Source organism: Salmo trutta, chromosome 23, assembly GCF_901001165.1.
Source record: "Salmo trutta chromosome 23, fSalTru1.1, whole genome shotgun sequence".
Classification (NCBI taxonomy): domain Eukaryota; kingdom Metazoa; phylum Chordata; class Actinopteri; order Salmoniformes; family Salmonidae; genus Salmo; species Salmo trutta.
This window is the reverse complement of record NC_042979.1, coordinates 16939099-16961261: the sequence shown is the minus strand read 5'-3', so window position 1 is coordinate 16961261 and position 22163 is coordinate 16939099. Positions and strand designations below refer to the sequence as shown.

The window sequence follows — 22163 nt, the reverse complement described above, 5'->3', positions numbered from 1 at the left end:
TATATTACTGACTGTCTCTCCTCCTCCTATAGTACTGACTGTCTCTCCTCCTCCTATATTACTGACTGTCTCTCCTCCTCCTATATTACTGACTGTCTCGCTTCCTCCTATAGTACTGACTGTCTCTCTTCCTCCTATATTACTGACTGTCTCTCCTCCTCCTATAGTACTGACTGTCTCTCCTCCTCCTATAGCACTGACTGTCTCTCCTTCTCCTATTGTACTGACTGTCTCTCCTCCTCCTATATTACTGACAGTCTCTCCTCCTCCTATAGTACTGACTGTCTCTCCTCCTCCTATAGCACTGACTGTCTCTCCTCCTCCTATAGTACTGACTGTCTCTCCTCCTCCTATTGTACTGACTGTCTCTCCTCCTCCTATAGTACTGACTGTCTCTCCTCCTCCTATAGTACTGACTGTCTCTCCTCCTCCTATATTACTGACTGTCTCTCCTCCTCCTATAGTACTGACTGTCTCTCCTCCTCCTATAGCACTGACTGTCTCTTCTTTCCCATCCCCCTTTCCCTCAGGTACATTTAGGCTAATGTTCCATGTAATGGCTTAAGACACAGAATCCTGCCTTGTCATCATGTCCTTGGTCATGGTCACGTCGGTCAGTGTTTCAGGTTGTGGTCAATGCTGCAGTCCGTAACACTTCAGTTATCTTGGTTCTATGTGGCAGCTCTACAGTTACAATACACTTTCCCTTTCCAGTAAGCGCCGTATTCCGAGACGGAACGTCTACAGCTAACTACAGGGCTACTGTACGGTGCTCCAGGGCCTTCTAACTGGGAGGACAATATCAGGGGGGAGAAATGCATTAACTTAATAGCTCTCCCTCTCTCCATCTCTCCCTCTTTACATCTCTCTCTCTCTCTCCATCTCTCCCTCCTTCGAAGAGTGGCATTAAACAAATGACCTCCCTTTGAGCTAATGTAAAGCCACCAACAGCAGGTAGGTGGTGTATTTCAAAAGTCTAAATCAATTGTGCCGTAGGTGCTGGAGCTGTCTGGGCTCTGATGGGAGCTAACGAACGATGGAGGGAGGGAGGTAGGGACAGATAGACAGGCCGAGGCTGGAGCAGCAGTTAGTCTGAGATCAGAGAGAATGTCTAGGGCCACTACATGAAGCATATAAGGATGTCGGGGATTGTAAAGCATGGTCTGTAGGTAGGCCTGCTCTAAGGGGACTAAGCATGTAGATGGACAAGGTTGATGGCTCATAGCAAAATCCTGTCTGACTGGGGATCTCCTAGAAACTATAATGTGTAGGCTATAATGTAGAATGTGTATAATGTGCCTCTTACAGTATAAACTGCAAGGCTCTTGTGGAGGAAGGCAGATCTTTCCGTATCCAGAGGCCCTGCTGAGAGATCAGGGATCTGTGTTGGGGCTCTGGAGCCATGCTGAGACAGTGGTCTGACTGAACCAGAGTGACTCCCTCTAACCAGGACCCATGTAATATTAATGACAAAATGCCATGCCACTGTGTCACCTCAATGACCTCTGGGTCCCAGGGTGGGCCAGCGGGCTCATGGGAACTCCAGCCATTCTATCTGACAGCATTCCTACTTTAGTTAGGAGTGGTGGGATGGTGGTGAACGAGGAGACACAAAAAGCAAAGCCTTGTACCCACAGCACAGAGGACCTCCAAAGACAACTGGAGTCTGGCCTCGCTGGAGACCTCAGGGAACGACAGCCACGTTTTCTAGAGAGAGAGGGGCGAAATAGAACACAGAGAACAGAGAACAGAGTCTAGGAGGGACAGCAGATGGACTGTTGGAAAAGATAGGTGGGGACAACCCAGAGGCCCTATACCTCCCTCACCTCTCTGTGGCCTTTTGTTGCCTCCTCCCCCTCTCTTTTTCCACTCCTGTTTTAGCCGTGGTTTGGAGTCAACCCTATGCTTCTCTGCCCAGACTGTTTTGCGCCACGGTCGGCTAATGTAGGTTGTGGTTGCTCTAGTGGTCTCTATGGGCTCTGTGTAGACATGTCAGAGGCCCAGAGCAAAGCACAGCTAGAGGCTAGAGTGGTTTAACACAGAGGGGCCATGCCACAGAGCTGCTACACACACACACACACACACACACACACACACACACACACACACCGGAACTGAAAAGCAGTGGTCTGCTCTCCCAGCTAGGACAGCCTGTTCTGTGCACATTTCTCATGTCTTACAGCCTACTTATTACTATGAATGGTTGTGGTGCAAACAGAGAATGTTGTTTTTAGATTCATCTTTCAACCCAGCCTTGCAGATGAGAGCCAAAGCTCATCATTCCACCGTTTCCCATCCAGATCCCCTCAGAGTAGCCATCTGTTTATACAGTGTCTTTCCCATTGCTCTCTTTAGTATTTTTATGTGAAAGGCTAAAATACAGTCATGAAATAGACGAGATAAATGTCAATGTGTTATTGTAGTAAATCACACTGAAGTATTGTCTAGAGTAATAGAACCGTGGTCAGCCCAGAGCATGTTGCTCTGTTCCTGTGTCTATTAGATTGTGTCTCTGTTCAGTTCTTTTCTGACAGAATCCTAGAGGAGAATGAAATGAGAGCTGATTCCCATGAATACGACTGGCACATGGGCTTGATGAGATCAGAGAGACTCTCCTGTCAGCATCCCCTGCCAGGGTCACTCTCTGCATCACTGTCTCTATGGGTTTGTGCTTGATAGTCTGCGCCTGTGTGTGTGCGTGAGTGTGTGTGTGCGCGCCGTGTGTGTCCCCGCTTCAGGTTATTGTGTTTTGGGTTAGTCCGGAGTGACAGAGAGGTCAGTGGAGTCCTGGGAGGAACAAACCTTCACGTCGATATTAAAAGCAACCGTCAAACTCTGTTGTCTTATTTGAAGGGACGGCTCGCTCAATAGAATGACAAAGGCCAGTGTCCCCGTCAGGATGGCAGAGTTAAAGACCAGGATATTAACAGGATATCGTTTTTTTGTATAAGTGTACTGTTTTCTTCTCTCCCTGGGCTTTAGGAAAACCCTGAGTGGCATGTGATGATTACAGTGGACAGGTGTGTTCTATCTCTAAAATGCTATTTGGAGATCATTATTACATCGGTTGCTGTAACTTCATTCATCTCAGTCGATCTTCAAACACATAGTCCATTAGCTATGCAATTAGTCGCTTCACATTCACTCACACCAACTCAGCCCCTGGATTAAAAACTGTCATTTAATAGGTAAAGAGGGATCTGCAAGCAGAAAAAGTATTTTATTAACAAAAGGTAAACAAATAAGGATGCTTCACAGAACATTTATCTTTGCAGTTTTACAGCAAATTTCCTGCAATTCTACACATTTTGCCATGACTTATGCCAGGTTAATATGACATCTGAGTGAGAGAATGAATGCCCTGTGTGCCCGATCGGTAATTCGGCCATGATTACTACAAGTTTAGATAGCTGGCTAGACTAACTAGACTAATTTACCAATGTAAAATGTATTAACTGGCATGGGCTAATTGAGTCACTGTCAGTGAGTGACATAATAAGAGGGAAACTGCTGATGCACAACCAAGTTTTTAAATTGCACCTTGTGTATTCTACTATTCCAACTCTCAACCCCGACTGAGTTCCCAATTTTAAAAAAAAGAGATGTTATTTTAATTTGAACATTTGAGCAAGGTCGGGACCTCTGAGTTCATATGGAGCTACGGCCCTGGTCCTATTGATAGTCACTGAAACAAGCTTTCTGTTCTGAGAAATACCCTCCTGGTTAAGATCTGTCAACCCCCTACATTTATCTCCACATCCTTTTGGACATTTCAATCCGACGTCTTTATATGTACTGACATGGTCGTATGCATAGCCTACAGATATGGTCATCACCTTGTAAGACCTTGTGCAGGATGGCATAAGTTTCATTATAGATACTGTTATAAACATGCATATTTCTTGGAACTGGCTGTCATTTCAATCATTGTCTCCTGTCATATGTTATCTGATGAGGGATAGAGACAGGAGAATTCTCTCCCAGCTCAGGCCCTGTAGACAGCATGGTTCAGATTTCAGACCACTCATTAATCAACACCTAACACACTAAACCAAGCTGAGCGACCGCTCTACCTGGACTCCCCCCAGCGCCTGTCCCATACCCTTCTGATTGCCTTGCCCAGGACAGGGAGAGGGCTGTGTGTGTGTGTGTGTGTGTGTGTGTGTGTGTGTGTGTGTGTGTGTGTGTGTGTGTGTGTGTGTGTGTGTGTGTGTGTGTGTGTGTGTGTGTGTGTGTGTGTGTGTGTGGAGTTGGGTCGGGGAGCTGTGCTGTCAGCCCAAATCCCCAATGCCTTAACCATAGCTTTCTTCTTTAATGAGGCGCGTCTGTCCACTGTCTCAGACCCCCTGTCGAACTACAAATAGGATGACCCTCTCTGCTAGAGCCACCAAAGGCTTCTTCTTCCCTCTCTTCTTTGAGGGGGTTCTTTTGGAATTCTTCTTCCCCTCTCCTCCTTGGTCTCTCCCCCAGTGTTGTCTCCTGGGACAGGGCTGAGAGCCCTAATAAGGATCATGTCTGATCCAGCTACAGTGTTCAGTGAGGAGAATACAGGGACTGATACAGGGACTGTTGGCTGTCTGTCTATTAGTCAGCAATGTCTTCCTACGCCTCCTGTTCCATCATGCATCTCCAGTCAGAATTCAAGCATCAGACCCAGTAGCCCCCCATACCCTGGGGCAGGGAAGCCTTCCAGACCCACTCTGCTGGGTTCAGAGAGCACTGGACCTCTGAGCACTGATACGGAAACACAAAGATCAGTTCTGACTGAGGTCTCTCCCCTGCCTGTCTCTTAGGGGAAATAGGATTGGGGATTGTGCAATAAGCCTGTTAAAACAATCCGCTGACATCATGGGCCAGGCCATAGACCGCAGTGGGGAAAGCATTGTGGGATTACACCCATCGCCCCCTCAAACTCTGTAAACATGGCAGACAGCCGCTTTAGGTCTGTCTGTCTCCCTGTCTGGCTGTCTTTCTCACTCTCTCGCTCGCTCTCTCTCTTTCTCTCTTCCTCACATAGATTCTGTGTCTGGCACACTTTGTCTTGTTTGGTCCAGACATGCATCTCCGAATGAATCCAAACTTTCAACGGTTCATGCAAAACAATGTTTGTTTTTCATTAGGCTGACTGCTTCAGGAAACGTGCGAATGGCAGCAGACAGTGCCTGCTAGGGAGAGACGGGAGAGGCTGACCCACATTGAGGAGCCTGCATTGCTCATTCACTCCATTCTCTGAAACCGATCCCTTCAAACAGATCCTATATCAAATCCCTAGGTGACTTTGCTTTGTAAAAGGTGTGTCAGAACAGTGTTGTAATGCAATGATTGTTTTATTACTACCATAGGGAGAGCATTGTTACAGTCTACAGGCTATGATTATGTACTGTAGGCTATACTGAATATTGATTGTGGAAGTATGAATGTCACCCCAGGGCTTTATAGTGTGACATTAGTTCACATCATTAACCAGGTTATTGTCTTTGCCTTGTGTCCTGTGGGGCCCTTGTAGGCTCTAGGAGCGTGGTTCTTATAGGCCCTAGGGGCGTGGTTCTTGTAGGCTCTAGGAGCGTGGTTCTTATAGGCCCTAGGGGCGTGGTTCTTGTAGGCTCTAGGGGCGTGGTTCTTATAGGCCCTAGGGGCGTGGTTCTTGTAGGCTCTAGGGGCGTGGTTCTTGTAGGCTCTAGGGGCGTGGTTCTTGTAGGCTCTAGGGGCGTGGTTCTTGTAGGCTCTAGGGGTGTGGTTCTTATAGGCCCTAGGGGCGTGGTTCTTGTAGGCTCTAGGGGCGTGGTTCTTGTAGAATCTAGGGGCGTGGTTCTTATAAGCTCTAGGGGCTTGGTTCTTGTAGGCTCTAGGGGCGTGGTTCTTATAAGCTCTAGGGTCTTGGTTCTTATAGGCCCTAGGGGTGTAGTTCTTGTAGGCCCTAGGGGCGTGGTTCTTATAGGCCCTAGGGGCGTGGTTCTTGTAGGCCCTAGGGGTGTGGTTCTTATAGGCCTTAGGGGCGTGGTTCTTGTAGGCCCTAGGGGCGTGGTTCTTATAAACTCTAGGGGCGTGGTTCTTGTAGGCTCTAGGGGTGTGGTTCTTATAGGCCCTAGGGGCGTGGTTCTTGTAGGCTCTAGGGGCGTGGTTCTTGTAGGCTCTAGGGGCGTGGTTCTTGTAGGCTCTAGGGGTGTGGTTCTTATAGGCCCTAGGGGCGTGGTTCTTGTAGGCTCTAGGGGCGTGGTTCTTGTAGGCTCTAGGGGCGTGGTTCTTGTAGGCTCTAGGGGCGTGGTTCTTATAAGCTCTAGGGGCTTGGTTCTTGTAAGCTCTAGGGTCTTGGTTCTTGTAGGCCCTAGGGGTGTGGTTCTTGTAGGCCCTAGGGGCGTGGTTCTTATAGGCCCTAGGGGCGTGGTTCTTGTAGGCCCTAGGGGTGTGGTTCTTATAGGCCTTAGGGGCGTGGTTCTTGTAGGCCCTAGGGGCGTGGTTCTTATAAACTCTAGGGGCGTGGTTCTTGTAGGCTCTAGGGGTGTGGTTCTTATAAGCTCTAGGGGCTTGGTTCTTGTAGGCTCTAGGGGCGTGGTTCTTATAAGCTCTAGGGGTGTGGTTCTTGTAGGCCCTAGGGGCGTGGTTCTTATAAGCTCTAGGGTCTTGGTTCTTGTAGGCTCTAGGGGCGTGGTTCTTATAAGCTCTAGGGTCTTGGTTCTTATAAACTCTAGGGGCGTGGTTCTTGTAGGCCCTAGGGGCGTGGTTCTTGTAGGCCCTAGGGGCGTGATTCTTATAAGCTCTAAGGGCGTGGTTCTTGTAGGCTCTAGGGGTGTGGTTCTTATAAGCTCTAGGGGCTTGGTTCTTGTAGGCTCTAGGGGCGTGGTTCTTATAAGCTCTAGGGGTGTGGTTCTTGTAGGCCCTAGGGCCGTGGTTCTTATAGGCCCTAGGGGCGTGGTTCTTATAAGCTCTAGGGGTGTGGTTCTTGTAGGCCCTAGGGGCTTGGTTCTTGTAGGCCCTAGGGGCGTGGTTCTTATAGGCTCTAGGGGTGTGGTTCTTGTAGGCCCTAGGGGCTTGGTTCTTTCTGTTTTGCTGACATGAGCAGAATGGCACAGCAGTAAGTCTATGTCTGGCCTGTGAGCTGTGTTGTTACAATCGTCTGGATTGTACTGGTCCCACACTGGGAGCTCTGTTGAAAGCAGGGCCTTTACTCATCACTGAAACATGGCAAACAACAGACTCATGTTGTCATCATGGAATTTAATGGAGACTGTTATGGACAGCAACACCAAGAATGATATGAGTGTCTCCCTCATCTTCTGGCTCTCCTATCCCTCTTCTCTCTCCTCCATGATGTATGTGGTTTATGGGTGGATTTTGTGTGTGTGTGTGACCAGTCGGTTTACCAGGCTTAAAATCCATGAGAGAGATGTGTGTGTGGGTGACAGGGCCCAGACAGACCCATATACACAGAGCTGTAGAGTGAGAGATTTACACCAGACAGTCTCTCTCTATGATGCATAGAACCACATAACCAGCCCCACCCGTCTGTCCTGTCCACACACACACACACACACACACACACACACACACACACACACACACACACACACACACACAGAGAGAGAGACTAGGGGTAGAGGATAACGTAGAGAAGAAGAGCTTATATCCAACCCACTTCCTGTTTAGTGGGAGCCCTCGAAACCAGTGGTATTCAAACTCTTTAAATGGGCAACACCATTTTTCCACCAGTATTTCTGGAGAACCCATCGTGACCCACCCCAAATCTAATGACGCAACCTTAAAATCTGTACATTTAGATTTTTACATCAACATGCATTTACATCAAAATAGAAATAATCCAATAAATATATTTACTCAATAAAAATGTTTTTTTCAAATGATCTTTCTCAAAAAACGTTTGGATATTGCCTCATAAAATAATCTGTACTCTTAATGTTTTGTTCCCCCAAAATATATATCCCCTGCGACACGGACTTTGAATACCACTGTTCTAAACCATGTTGAGGAAATTACCACAGTCTACTGACGGACTGACTGACGACTCCCAGCTCTCTACCAGCACTTAACCACACACTGCCTTACTTAGCAATCTTTGTGTCAATACCCTGACCAAGACCGACTCCCCTCCCCTCAGCCTCACTAGTTAATGGCAGATATAATACCATGGACAGCAGTATCAAAACTGGGGCCTATATTAGGAAAGGTGGTTGTTGATGTCTAGTTGAGTGACAGCCAGCTGTGTTTGCTGGCTCTTACACCACTTCCCCTCAAGGCTTCAGTTCACACTAGATATCCAGCTATAATAGGGGTTGTTTGGGAATAATGGCATCTCTGCCAAGCAAATATCACTGTGTGCTGATGACAAAAAGCCTCTTGTGTGGAGTGACAGGCGCTGGCAGAGTGACAGCCACATCAACCCGCCTCATCACAGAGACTTATTAACCAATGCGAGAGCCGCCCACCAAACTTCGATCCCTGTCATGAGCGTGCATTCTTCTTCTTTTGGTGTTCCGAGGCTGGCGTTCCGAGCGTTCGTGCCTGTTAGCAGTGTTTTGGAGAGGAGAAATGTGACAACATTCATTGGAGAGAGGTTGGAGTTTTGGGGGTGGGTCGGTTGTGCTGTCTACACGGGCGCTAACGCTCAATGAAGTGTATGGCCGTCCTGGAAGGTTACCAGGCGCCAACCTCTCGGTCTGATCTGACATGACATTCTCCTCTCCGTGCCCAGTTTGACCCGTGTTCTTTCACGCTTCGCCAAGTCAGCACACAGGGAGAGTTTTTTTGTTTTGTCTTGTGTTGGATATTGTGATGAAGAGAGGCAGTACGGAGGATCCAATTTACTACAGCTTAGCTTTGTTTTAGTTAAATACCTACTTCTGCTCCGAGAGACACACACACACACACGTTCTGTATTTTGTTACCCCCTGGGTGTAAACCTGTGTGGTTCTCGGCTGATCAAGGACATCAGTAGGAGATGAGTCCCTCTGATACCTTAGTCTGTGATGTCAGATCTGAAGTGACATCATCATCTCAAAGAATAACAGCTCCGCCCACCTTTTGACACGTCCACACTCTGACACGTCCACACTCTGACACGTCCACACTCTGACACGTCCACACTCTGACACGTCCACACTCTGACACGTCCACACTCTGACACGTCCATACAAGCCCGTCTCTCACTCTCCATCACACTCTCACTGTCTTCACCAGTCCAGCTGATCGCTTCCAGTTTCCTCGTCCACTTTGATGCCCTTGTCATATATAATGTGTTACCGATGTATCGATAGAGTAGATAATGACATTCCCTATGCGTGGACTCTTGGGAGACCAGTCCATTTTCATTTGTTATCAGGTCCCAATTCCTGGAAGTACAGTGATTCCCTTGTTTTTGACATGTCAATCGGTGACTCCACTAGACCCCCCTCCACACCTGCCACTGGCTGCCCCTCCATGCATGCTATTGTGAATCCCTTCAGCTGTGAGACTATAATGCAGCCCGACAACCCTGTTACACACCCCCATCCATCCCCCACACCTTCATCAGGCAGAGTGGGGCTGCAGTCTGACCAGACACCCGTGGAAGTGACACTCCCGTCAGAGCCAGACCTCTTGCTGAGATGAAACCTGCTTAGACAGCACCGCACCACCTCCTCTCTCCTCTTCCACCTCTTCTCCTATCTCCTCCACCTTCTCTCCTCTTCCACCTCCTCTCCTATCTCCTCTACCTTCTCTCCTCTTCCACCTCCTCTCCTCTCTCCTCCACCTCCTCTTCCACCTCCTCTCCTCTCTCCTCCACCTCCTCTCCTCTCTCTTCCACCTCTCTCCTCTCTCTTCCACCTCTCTCCTCTTCCACCTCCTCTCCTCTCTCCTCCTTCACCTCCTTCACCTCTCCTCCTTCACCTCTCCTCTCTCCTCCACCTCCTCTCCTCTCTCTTCCACCTCTCTCCTCCTCCTCTCCTCTCTCCTCCTTCACCTCCTCCATCTCTCCTCCTTCACCTCTCCTCTCTCCTCATTCACCTCCTCTCCTCTCTCCCCCTTCACCTCACCTCCTCTCCTCTTTCCTCCTTCAGCTCTCCTCTCTCCACCTCTGCTCTCTCCTCCTTCACCTCCTCCACCTCTCCTCTCTCCCCCTTCACCTCCTCTCCTCTCTCCTCCTCCACCTCTCCTCTCTCCTCCTTCTCCTCTCCTCGCTCCACCTCTCCTCTCTTCTCCTTCACCTCCTCCACCTCTCCTCTCTCCTCCTTCACCTCCTCTCCTCTCTCCTCCTTCACCTCACCTCCTCTCCTCTCTCCTACTTCTCCTCTCCTCGCTCCACCTCTCCTCTCTCCTCCTTCACCTCCTCCACCTCTCCTCTCTCCTTCACCTCCTCCACCTCTCCTCTCTCCTCCTTCACCTCCTCTCCTCTCTCCTCCTTCACCTCACCTCCTCTCTTCTCCTTCACCTCCTCCACCTCTCCTCTCTCCTCCTTCACCTCCTCTCCTCTCTACTCCTTCACCTCTCCTCTCTCCACCTCTCCTCTCTCCTCCTTCACCTCCTCCACCCCTCCTCTCTCCTCCTTCACCTCTTTTCTCTCCTCCTCCTAACATAATCAGCATTAATGCCATTGCATCACCATCATCATACTAATCATTGCCAACAGAATTAGGACCGTCACACTATTAATACATGTATTATTAGCGAAGTTATGATTTGGGATAAATGCTCTAGAATAGAGCCATTGACGTCATATAGTTTATATACATTGAAGTCTGTAGGTCCAGACTGGCTCTGAGCCCTGCTGGCTGGCTAGTCAGTCTTTAACTCTTCTCTGTCTGTATGATGGATGGAGCTGGACCTGTTGTGCTCCTCTCTATCCCTCCATCCCTCATATCCCTCTCATTTCACACCCAGTAAGCTCACTCCCTGCCTCCCTGACACGTATTAGACTGATGGAAAGTTGTCTCTCCTATACTTTTCCTATCCAACCCTCCTAACTCATCCTCTAGGACGTAGACTGAGTGATGGCCCCAGTTGTAATCAAATCCTTTATCCAGACGCTCAGTCACTCTCACCCTATCTGGAGGATATAGCGTTGAGGCACCCATCTTTTGTCTCAGATGTGTCCACTACCCTCTTTATGACATTCTCTACTGCTGGCGATCTTTCTCCATTGCAGGCAGCATTGACTTAGACACACCATCTCAAGCTGGGTCTCTGCTGTTTGAGCTACATTGGAATATTTGACATTCAATGAGGTGTGGAAATTGAACAGCAGGAGTGTAATGAGTATAGCAGAGGAGACGCAGATAGGAAGTCTGAGGGACTGGGACACCTAGGGCGTTTAACGACCAAAGCCTTAGAGAGCTTCAATGAAACGTTCCTGAATGGAAACGGAAATGGGACAGGACGGCTCTAGCCCGGTTCAGCTGAATACCCACTGGAAGAGATAAGGATGATGATGGGCCAATCAAAGTGGATGGAGCCACCTCACTAGTCTCCCAGACTGCATCTCTCTCTGTCTAAGTCTCTAGCTGACTCAGCCAGTCTCCAGAGCAATCCTCTCCTGAGTGGAAAGATCCTCACAGTGATAAAGGTAGAGTGGAGGCTAAACAGGCTAATTATCTGCTAAGGAATATCTGCGAAGCCAAACGGAGAGCTCGGCTAGCTCAGGGCTTCATTTCACAAGTTGTTTACATTTTCTCAGGTTCTGTGGATTTTGCTCCACACAATGTGTGTTTCCACTAATGTCTCATTTATTTTCTCAAATATGCCTTGTCGGTTTAAAGTTTTCATCTCAGGTCTGGCTGGTTGTGAAATATTTGTAAATATTTTAAGTAGGCCTACTTGAAGTGGGAATTTCTCGAGTGTGTGTGTGGGACAAAGGAATAATCCAACCCACATGCATAAGCAAAACCACTAACATCCCTAGTTGTGCTTAGTGAGATTTGGTCCACATTTTGGGATGGCTGTAATGGAAACCATTGGTGTCTATGCCTCTGGATGTGTGACCTCTTCCTAGGTGTACTGGACAGGAGGTGACAGGATACTAACAGTAGTGGACAGGGCTCCTAATGGAATCCCTTTGTTCTGCTGTCACCTTCGCTGCTGCTGTGGAAACATCCCGCTGGCCAATCAGCTGGCACTCTCAGGAGTGGCCTCTTTGTCCCTGTCACCACTGGAGAGAGGGCCTTTATGTCATCTGAATTGCTACTCTGTTTTCCACCTTCCCTCTTTCTTGCTCTCTCTCTCTCTCTCTCTCTCTCTCCTGAAGTTCACTTGACAAATATTTAACATTAACTGCTGTTAACACTAACAATGTTTGACATGCAGAAGTATACAGTGAAGAATTGCTTAAGACAAAAATGTCTTGTTACTGAGATTAATGTACATGAAAACAAGGTTTATGAAATGTGATAATATAATGTAAACACCGTAGGGTAATCATTTCAAATAATTTCCAATGCAGTTGCTCATGTTTTTTCATGCTCTGTCATCCTCCAGGCCTCTTCTCAAGCTTACTCTTCACTGTACTGACGAGGAATAGCCCCGACCTAACTTTTCTCTCAGCAGAAATGGATACCCTCGGCTTTATATCATTCCTGTCCAGTAAACATTTAGCTGTGTGATATGGCTTTTAGAATAAGTGGGGGAATCTGTATGGAGGTGAAAGGAAGCAAGAGACAACGTCTGTATCATTCCACTCAGGGCCAGCCAGTTGGAAAGAAAGGATCGCTCCCTGGTGAGGGGCTGCCTTGGTATCATCTCTCTCTTTGTCTCTCTTTCCCTCCGACCGAAGCACTGTGGATTGAATAATCCATTTGTTTTCTGTCAGACACACCAGTGTGCTCCGGGACGTCTGCTGTCTAGAAGTCATGGAGGGGGGAGAGAGGGGGGCAGTATTGGGGAAGGGTTCCCCTCTCCCCCTGTTTTATCTCCTCCAGCAGAGGGGTACGGGCACACCCCCTCGCCCCCCACAGGACGGTGGGATTACGCAGCAGCCTAATCCCATTCACTATCCCAGTCTCTGATGGGATATCATGCACTAAACATCTATTTGTGTGTTTGTTTGCTGTGTGTGTGTGTGTGTGTGTGTGTGTGTGTGTGTGTGTGTGTGTGTGTGTGTGTGTGTGTGTGTGCGCGTCTATGTCTTTCTGTCTGTCTTCGCCCATGCACTTCCTGGCAGACTCAGGTGCCCCTCTCAGATAAGGGCTGTGTAAAGGATTTAGCCTCATCATCCCTAGCGCTCAGAGAGTAGCAGGAAAACCGTCCTCACTCCTCACCTATGCCTGGATGCCTTATCATAGGGCTGTGCTATTCTCCCAAACAAGCCTTCGCTCCAGCACTTTCCTCAGGCCCGCTTTGTGTCAGGGCTCACCATAAAGACAACAGACTGCTACTGTGTGACAGAGATGCCTGCTTAGAGAGGGGAGGAGGAAAGGAGACATTCAGTCTCCGACATAGTTTATATTATCTCTCTCTCTCTCACACTCGCACTTTCACACTTATCGCTTGCCAGTCTTCATTGTCCTCATTAAGTAAACCCATTTTTAATAAAGTAAGAAAGAACCTACAGAGTTCATTCCAACGAAGTGCAAATGCATGGTTCACTGAATCTATTCCCCTGGACATCTGAATAACATTTCCTTACACTGTCTATGTATCCACTGGTCTTCTAGGACTCTCTCCTGCTAAACAGAACGTCTATTTCTCAGGAACTAATGACTTGGCTCAGAGAGCAGCTGTTTGCTGTTGTAATCCCAGCTGGAGCATTGTTTTTTTTCTCTGTGTCCACCTGACCAGAACTGCCTCTGTAAACAACCAGCAGAGACAAGAGAGACACACATTACATGTGGAGCTGAACGCTGTACTCTACAGCACCAATATCACCTCAGGATACACCCAACATCTGCCTAGCAACCAGAGGAGAATGACAGGACGAAGAGGATGGAACATTTATCTTTCATTTCCTTGGTTAGAAGAGGAAATAAACAAGGATCTTCTTCAGGGTTGATTTTGGCCAGTGATCATCCTTTGTTCTTTGGGAAGAAGCAGCGTTGTCCTCTTGTCCCTCTCTACCTCCCTGTTAGTATCTCTCTGTTCAGTTCAAACATCTCTCTCTCTCTCTCTCTCTCTCTCTCTCTCTCTCTCTCTCTCCAGAGAGGAACTTAATGCAGGGATGCCATTAACATCCTTGGGCAGGCCGCCTAAGCGTTTTTAATGGCCGTCTAGTCCAAACAGTGTAAAAAATTATATATATAAATAATAGTTTTTGGGATGGTAAAAGGCTTTCAGTGTAAACTTAAATGACTAAAACAAGATATAAAGTATGTAGATGGACCTATATACAGTTGAAGTCGTAAGTTTACATACACTTTAGCCAAATACATTTAAACTCAGGTTTTCACAATTCCAGACATTTAATCCTAGTAAAAATTCCCTGTCTTAGGTCAGTTAGGATCACCACGTTAGTTTAAGAATGTGAAATGTAGTAGATAGAACGATTTATTCAGCTTTTATTTCTTTCATCACATTCCCAGTGGGTCAGAAGTTTACATACACTCAATTAGTATTTGGTACCATTGCCTTTAAATTGTTTAACTTGGGTCAAATGTTTCAGGTAGCCTTCCACAAGCTTCCCACAATAAGTTGGGTGAATTTTGGCCCATTCCACCTGACAGAGTTGGTGTAACTGAGTCAGGCTTGTAGGCCTTCTTGCTCACACACACTTTTTCAGTTCTGCCCACATATTTTCTATGGGATTGAGGTCAGGGCTTTGTGATGGCCACTCCAATACCTTGACTTTGTTGTCCTTAAGCCATTTTGCCACAACTTTGGAAGTATGCTTGGGATCATTGTCCATTTGGAAGACCCATTTGCAACCAAGCTTTAACTTTCTGACTGATGTCTTGAGATGTTGCTTCAATATATCCACATAATTTTCCTTACCTCCTGATGCCATCTATTTTGTGAAGTGCACCAGTCCCTCCAGCAGCAAAGCACCCCCACAACATGATGCTGCTACCCCAGTGCTTCACGGTTGGGATGGTGTTCTTCGGCTTGCAAGCATCCCCCTTTTTCCTCCAAACATAACGATGGTCATTATGGCCAAACAGTTCTATTTTTATTACATTTCTAAAAAAAGTACGATCTTTGTCCCCATGTGCAGTTGCAAACCATAGTCTGGCTTTTTTATGGCGGTTTTGGAGCAGTGGCTTCTTCCTTGAGGAGCGCCCTTTCAGGTTATGTCAATATAGGACTCGTTTTACTGTAGATATAGATACTTTTGTACCTGTTTCCTCCAGCATCTTCACAAGGTCCTTTGCTGTTGTTCTGTGATTGATTTGCACTTTTTGCACCAAAGTAAGTTCATCTCTAGGAGACAGAACACGTCTCCTTCCTGAGCGGTATGATGGCTGTGTGGTCCCATGGTGTTTATACTTGCGTACTATTGTTTGTACAGATGAACGTGGTACCTTCAGGCATTTGGAAATTACTCCCAAGGATGAACCTTGTGGAGGTCTACAATTGTTTTTCTGAGGTCTTGGCTGATTTCTTTTGATTTTCCCATGATGTCAAGCAAAGAGGCACTGAGTTTGAAGGTAGGCCTTGAAATACATCCACAGGTACACCTCCAATTGACTCAAATGATGTCAATTAGCCTATCAGAAGCTTCTAAAGCCATGACATTATTTTCTGGAATTTTCCAAGCTGTTTAAGGGCACAGTCAACTTAGTGTATGTAAACTTCAGGAATTGTGATACAATGAATTATAAGTGAAATAATCTGTCTGTAAACAATTGTTGGAAAAATTACTTGTGTCATGCACAAAGTAGATGTCCTAACCGACTTGCCAAAACTATAGTTTGTTAACAAGACATTTGTGGAGTGGTTGAAAAACGAGTTTTAATGACTCCAACCTAAGTGTATGTAAACTTTTGACTTGTATTTGTTTATATTCTAATCTTTGAGAACTAACAATCCCCCAAATAAAAGCTAGGCAGTTAGGGAGAATAGAAAATTCCCAAAACAATGAATTTAGCAGAATTGATTTTGTTATTATGTTTGAGCAAAAGAACACAGCATTAGCCATCGCAAAATGCATAGAATTACAAGACATTTTAAAACTGCAACCTTTTCTGTCAGCTCCATGGCAAGATGTGTAGAATTGCAGGAAATTAGTTTATAAACTGCAACAACTAAAAATGTGTAGAATTGAAGGAAATTGGCTTAAAATCATAAAATGTCTCTACACCGCAAAGATGGGTGCCTCTAAAATGTTTTCTAAAATTCAGCTGCGCGGATGGGCCAACCACACCCCTTGCCACACCCCACGCCATGCCCCCTGCCACACCCACCACCTAAGCCCCTTTTTGATACAGAAAAAAAACTTGCCTTTAACTAAAGGCTTACGTTCTCATCATATGTCCTCAATAGTGTACCGCAGAGAACCACCATACAGTAGACCCTGAAGGTCCTAAAGGTGTTGGATGCAGTTGCTTGCGAAGCAGCTGGTGTCGATTGTGATGCCCGACTTCACATGGCGTGACATGAAAACATGTGACATCCTACAATGGTCCACGTGTTCCTTCTCACGTGAGACTAATATGAATGTCAATCATATCCGACGAGTGTCAATGGAAACCCACCGGAGTGTGTGTCTAGTGTGATGGTAACCTATGGAACTCCAAAAAAAACTACCTGTGCAGTGATTCTCTCCTTGCTGAAGCCAGGTCTGACTGTGAGTAAGCTGTATGATTCTCCCAGTGTTATGTTTATGAAAGGCATGGTGGTTTGGTTTAGTTAAGAGTCTTAAAGAGGCACGTAGGAGCGTAGAGTAGTATCACAGTTAGTAGACTACGATCTGCTCTGTGGCTGTCCCTCCCGACTGCAGTGAGACACACACCCTGATAAGATCTGGGTAATGATTTTCCAATGGAAATGTGCCCTGCGGGTGAAATAAGAAACCACTTTATTCTATCGCTCTGCACTTTCAAAAATGCCACACACAATTTGTTTGTTTATCTTTTCTCTCTCACAGTGTCTATGGCGGTTACGTTGTGTGTGTTTTGTGGTGGTGCGAGACACAGCGTCAGTGTTTGTGTTGAAGGCATTAGCTTAGCTGGGGTTTAAAGTATATTAACACAAAGGAATGGTTACTCCTCTCTCTCTCTCAACCTTGTGTTACAGTGTGTCAGCTGTGAGAAGAGCCTAAAAAGCTGTTTTGTTTGAACATCTATATCCCAAGGCTTTACCCAATGATGGCTCTACTATGTAGGAGAGGAGAGGGGTCCCGCTGCCGCTCTTCTGGGCTGGACAGGCCTCCCGTCACCAGCCATGAGAAGACATGAGAAGAAGAGATTAATTAGGAGAAGGGGTAGGTGGAGGGGGGGTTGTTCACTTGGCGGCCACTCTTTCAATGGCAACACACAATCCTTCTGACCTGCGTGAGCTCTCGTCTGAAGAGTTGGGAAGAATCAGGAAATGATCACAGCATCTATTGGCTTGGTAAGAATGCAAACAGACTGCTGGTATAGGGAGAGCTGAGGAGGGGAGGGGTGGCTGTGTACGACTTATTAACTACCCAGTGATGCAATCCTCTCAGGGTGGCTGACTTTTTGGTTTGGCCCATCAGTTGTGCATCAGCATGAATGGATGTTGTCCTGGGATTTTCAGGAGCAGGTGGGCACACTGGCATGCAAGCAATTATACACAGTCACACACAGTCATACTGACTCAGACACACAAATCATTTTATAACATTTTTGACATGAGTTTTTCTGGATTTTTTTGTTGTTATTCTGTCTCTCACTGTTCAAATAAACCTACCATTAAAAGTATAGACTGATCATTTCTTTGTAAGTGGGCAAACGTACAAAATCAGCATGGGATCAAATACTTTTTTCCCCCACTGTAATTGTACTGCTGAATCACAATGTCAGCTGAAATGCACAATGGTCAGCTTTACTGCATAGCCATGCATAGGCATGGTATACACTGAGCGGACAAAACATTAGGAACACCTTCTAAGTATTTAGTTGCACCCACTTTTGCCCTCAATTTGTGCATTGACTCTACACGGTGTGATGTTTGCTGGATGTACTTTGGGTGGTGGACCCTTCTTGATACACATGGGAAACTGTTGAGTGTGAAAAACCTTGCAGTTTTGCATTTCTTGACACATTCAAACTGGTGTACCTGGCACCTACTACCGTACTCTGATTTGTACACTCAGTGTACATAGGGATGGTGCATGTTTCCAAGGACAGAGAAATCCACACAAAGGAAGGTGAATTTCTCGTTACTTGGCTACAGTTTTCCAGTGTGGATTTATGTCCGCTCGGCTATCTACCTCTCTCCTGACCCTCTTATCTTGACTGAACCTTAACTAATCCCCATCGCTGGGAGCACCTGTCTCACTGACCATTACTGCCCGGCATCCCACCTCACAGGCTATTTTACTATTGATCTGTGTGTGTGTGTGTGTGTGTGTGTGTGTGTGTGTGTGTGTGTGTGTGTGAGTGTTACGCATTAGTACACAATGGGAAGTCACACAAGAACTAGCTGGTCTATGTAGCTCAGATTCAGTGTGAAATGGGACAGGACATGGGAATGACAGCAGCACATTGGTGGGTCTCAACAAGGCCAGAAAGATCTATGCAGGGTCATTTGTACATATTGCCCACTGTGGCCTTTCCTTTGAAGCATAGCACAGGTCCAGATCAGATTGATTTTAGGCCCCTGATAAAAGCATACAGTTTGAGTTTCAGTCGTGTGATGATGTCACAGTGTAGGCTATTTCTTATGTCATTACGAAGTAGTACGGGCAGAATACCTGTCAACCTTATTGACAGGCTTAATCTGTAATACCCCATTATTATTTTGATCTATAAGGATCATGCACATTTATAGAACTATATTTTCATGGGTTTTATGCCTTATAGGCTTACTGCCATGTTGATTGACCGAGTGAGGGTTGAATGGGGTGTTTGGGACAGTGCCAGTGCCTGTGGACCTAATGGCTTCAGGCTTTGTCGGCCTGGCCGAGCGGGAGTCGGGATGTGCATGGTGAAATCCCCCATAATCACACAGCTGCAGTGACGCTTTAAGGGGCGCTTTGAGAGGATTTAGCGCTAATGCTAATGTCCAGGTGCCAATCAGTCTGCAATCAGGCTTTACAGCACAGGGCTGGCAAGCGCTAACTCAGAGACGAAGACATGGGCTTTACATACAGCAGTTAACTGAACAGTTAGCCTATATTACATGGAATAAAGGCCATCCAGTTGAAACAGAAACCACTGTTCAGTGTCTGTAGAGGTTTGTGTGTGTGTGTGTGTGTGTGTGTGGGTGTGTGTGTGTGTGTGTGTGTTAACCTTCTTTGCAGAGCTGGGGCCTGGATAGACTGCTTCTGCTCCTGCTGGCCCCATGCTCTGGGACACACACAGGACTGGGCTGTCCATTTTTGATGATGTCAGGGAGCCGGGAACACTGCCATCTGTTTTCTCCTCTCCACTTGGTCCTCTCTCCTCTCCTCTTCTCTCCTCTGCTGTCTTTGGCATGATGATGGGCCTAACTGTGCTGCCGTCACACTGTGGGGTGAATGCTTCATAAATATCACACCAGGGGGGAGGTGTGTGAGCGTGCCTCTGTACCCTGGAAAGTGTGCGAGAGGGGTGTAAAATGGATCTGGGTGAGATGTCCTATGAATTAATTTGACTGTTGGTGTGCATCCAGTACTTACAGTACATTGATTGTTGGTGTGAGATGTGATGTGTCATGAATACATCTAATTGGCTGTTGTGGTATGTGGACACTGTGACCTGTCAATAGCATTGTGAGACATTGGTCTGTTTCTAATCAAAGCACCCCTCTGTGCCCACTGCCGATAGCATTCAGCACGATATTGTATTTGTTTTGACACACAATAGATGACCATGTAAATTAACCCACGTCTAGTTGTCAGGGCGCTGAGTCTCTGATTGGTTGAGGCTGGTCACATGGGGTTCCCAGCTGTGACGGTGGCCACGTGTGCTTGTCCCAGAAATGGACTGTGACGTGTTTGTAGTTGATTCGTCTATACAAATGTATCCCCCACCCCGCTCCCCTCTGCCCCCTCTGCTCTAAACAAATGAAGTCTAATGTAAACATTGCATGCATGTGTCATGCTGTATTTCAGGAAGCATAAGGGAGGCTGGTCCTGCCATGGATCCCCAGTCACCAGCTTTTGGCTTGGCAGCTCCTTCCTACTGTAGGGGGGAGGCTGAGGGTGGTGGGGCAGGGCCAGTTCTGGGGTTGGGAAGGGGTGAGGCTGTGGGTGGGGATAGGGGATGGGGGAGGTAGGATGGGAAGAGAGTGTTATTGCCACTCCATCTTGTGATGATTCTTTTTCATATTTTGCCGACTCTGGGTGAGAGAAGCTTTATTCTCTGGTCTGTCCCGCCCAGAGTTGGGCCTCCCAGGGCACCGTGACTGAGATGAGAGAGAAATCAATCATGTGGAAAAAGACAGAGAGAGAGCCTTTGACTGGTCCGCAGGACAGGGCGGAGAGAGTAGAAGAGTATAGGGGGGAGAGGAGGACTGGGTGTCAGACAGTGAGGAAAGTGAGGCAGGGGGCCCAGGTTAGATAGAAGGATGAAGATGCAGAGGTTAGATAGAAGGAGCAGAGGTTAGATAGAAGGATGAAGGAGCAGAGGTTAGATAGAAGGATGAAGGGGAAGAGGTTAGATAGAAGGATGAAGAGGAAGAGGTTAGATAGAAGGACGAAGAGGTTAGATAGAAGGACGAAGAGGTTAGATAGAAGGACGAAGAGGTTAGATAGAAGGACGAAGAGGTTAGATAGAAGGACGAAGAGGTTAGATAGAAGGACAAAGAGGTTAGATAGAAGGACGAAGAGGTTAGATGGAAGGATGAAGGAGAAGAGTTTAGATGGAAGGATGAAGGAGCAGAGGTTAGATGGAAGGATGAAGGAGCAGAGGTTAGATGGAAGGATGAAGGAGCAGAGGTTAGATGGAAGGATGAAGGAGCAGAGGTTAGATAGAAGGATGAAGAGGTTAGATAGAAGGACGAAGAGACTAGAAGAGGTTAGATAGAAGGATGAAGGAGCAGAGGTTAGATAGAAGGATGAAGGGGAAGAGGTTAGATAGAAGGATGAAGAGGAAGAGGTTAGATAGAAGGACGAAGAGGTTAGATAGAAGGATGAAGGGGAAGAGGTTAGATAGAAGGATGAAGAGGTTAGATAGAAGGACGAAGAGACTAGAAGAGGTTAGATAGAAGGACGCAGAGGTTAGATAGAAGGATGAAGGGGAAGAGGTTAGATGGAAGGACGAAGAGGTTAGATGGAAGGACGAAGAGGTTAGATGGAAGGACGAAGAGGTTAGATGGAAGGACGAAGAGGTTAGATGGAAGGACGAAGAGGTTAGATGGAAGGACGAAGAGGTTAGATGGAAGGACGAAGAGGTTAGATAGAAGGATGAAGGGAAGAGTTTAGATAGAAGGAGCAGATGTTAGATAGATGGATGTTGGGGCAGAGGTTAGATAGATGGATGTTGGGGCAGAGGTTAGATAGAAGGATGTTGGGGCAGAGGTTAGATAGAAGGATGAAGGGGCAGAGGTTAGATAGAAGGATGAAGGGGCAGAGGTTAGATAGAAGGATGAAGGGGCAGAGGTTAGATAGAAGGATGAAGGGGCAGAGGTTAGATAGAAGGATGAAGAGAGCGTAGTGAGAGACAGAGAAGGGGGGGGTAAATAAAAAGAGAGTGATTTACATGATCTGGTTCTCATATTTAGGTCATCTCACTGTGTTGGTGTCACCATATTAAGGCTTAATTCATATTCATGCCCATAACCCAATATTACCCAGTCATGCATGAACAGGAGAGACATGGCACTGAAAGGCAGAGTAATGCTCCATTCCAGCTTCATCGTTTCTCCCCTCTGCCAGTGGCTGAGGCCAGGGCACCACATGGGGGCACGTCCCAACCCTGCAGCTAGCTTAGGTGGGTAGTGTGCCAACCCATGGATCGGGAATGACAAAGCACACTATATCAAAGGCCTTAACCAAATGATGGGACAAAAGTCACCTAATACACTATTCTCTACAGTAGCCATTTTCATGCAGATTTCCAGTCTCAGTCCAAAGTGCATTATGAGTGCCTGGTAAGCATCTGTGTAATAGAGTATAGCCTATGTTAGAGGCAGCATGGCAT

The 22163-nt window shown here is 46.9% G+C and overlaps 1 protein-coding gene and 1 long non-coding RNA gene across 12 annotated transcripts in view; both read left to right on the top strand.

The window, feature by feature from the left end:
• LOC115159493 (guanine nucleotide exchange factor VAV2) overlaps positions 1–22163 on the top strand; it is a 216772-nt gene that overhangs the window by 124077 nt on the left and 70532 nt on the right. The gene's annotated exons all lie outside the window — the stretch shown is intronic.
• On the top strand, positions 20293–21116 carry LOC115159495 (uncharacterized). The gene is made up of 2 exons (XR_003868897.1): positions 20293–20746; positions 20906–21116. It is a non-coding gene; the product is annotated as an uncharacterized LOC115159495 (long non-coding RNA).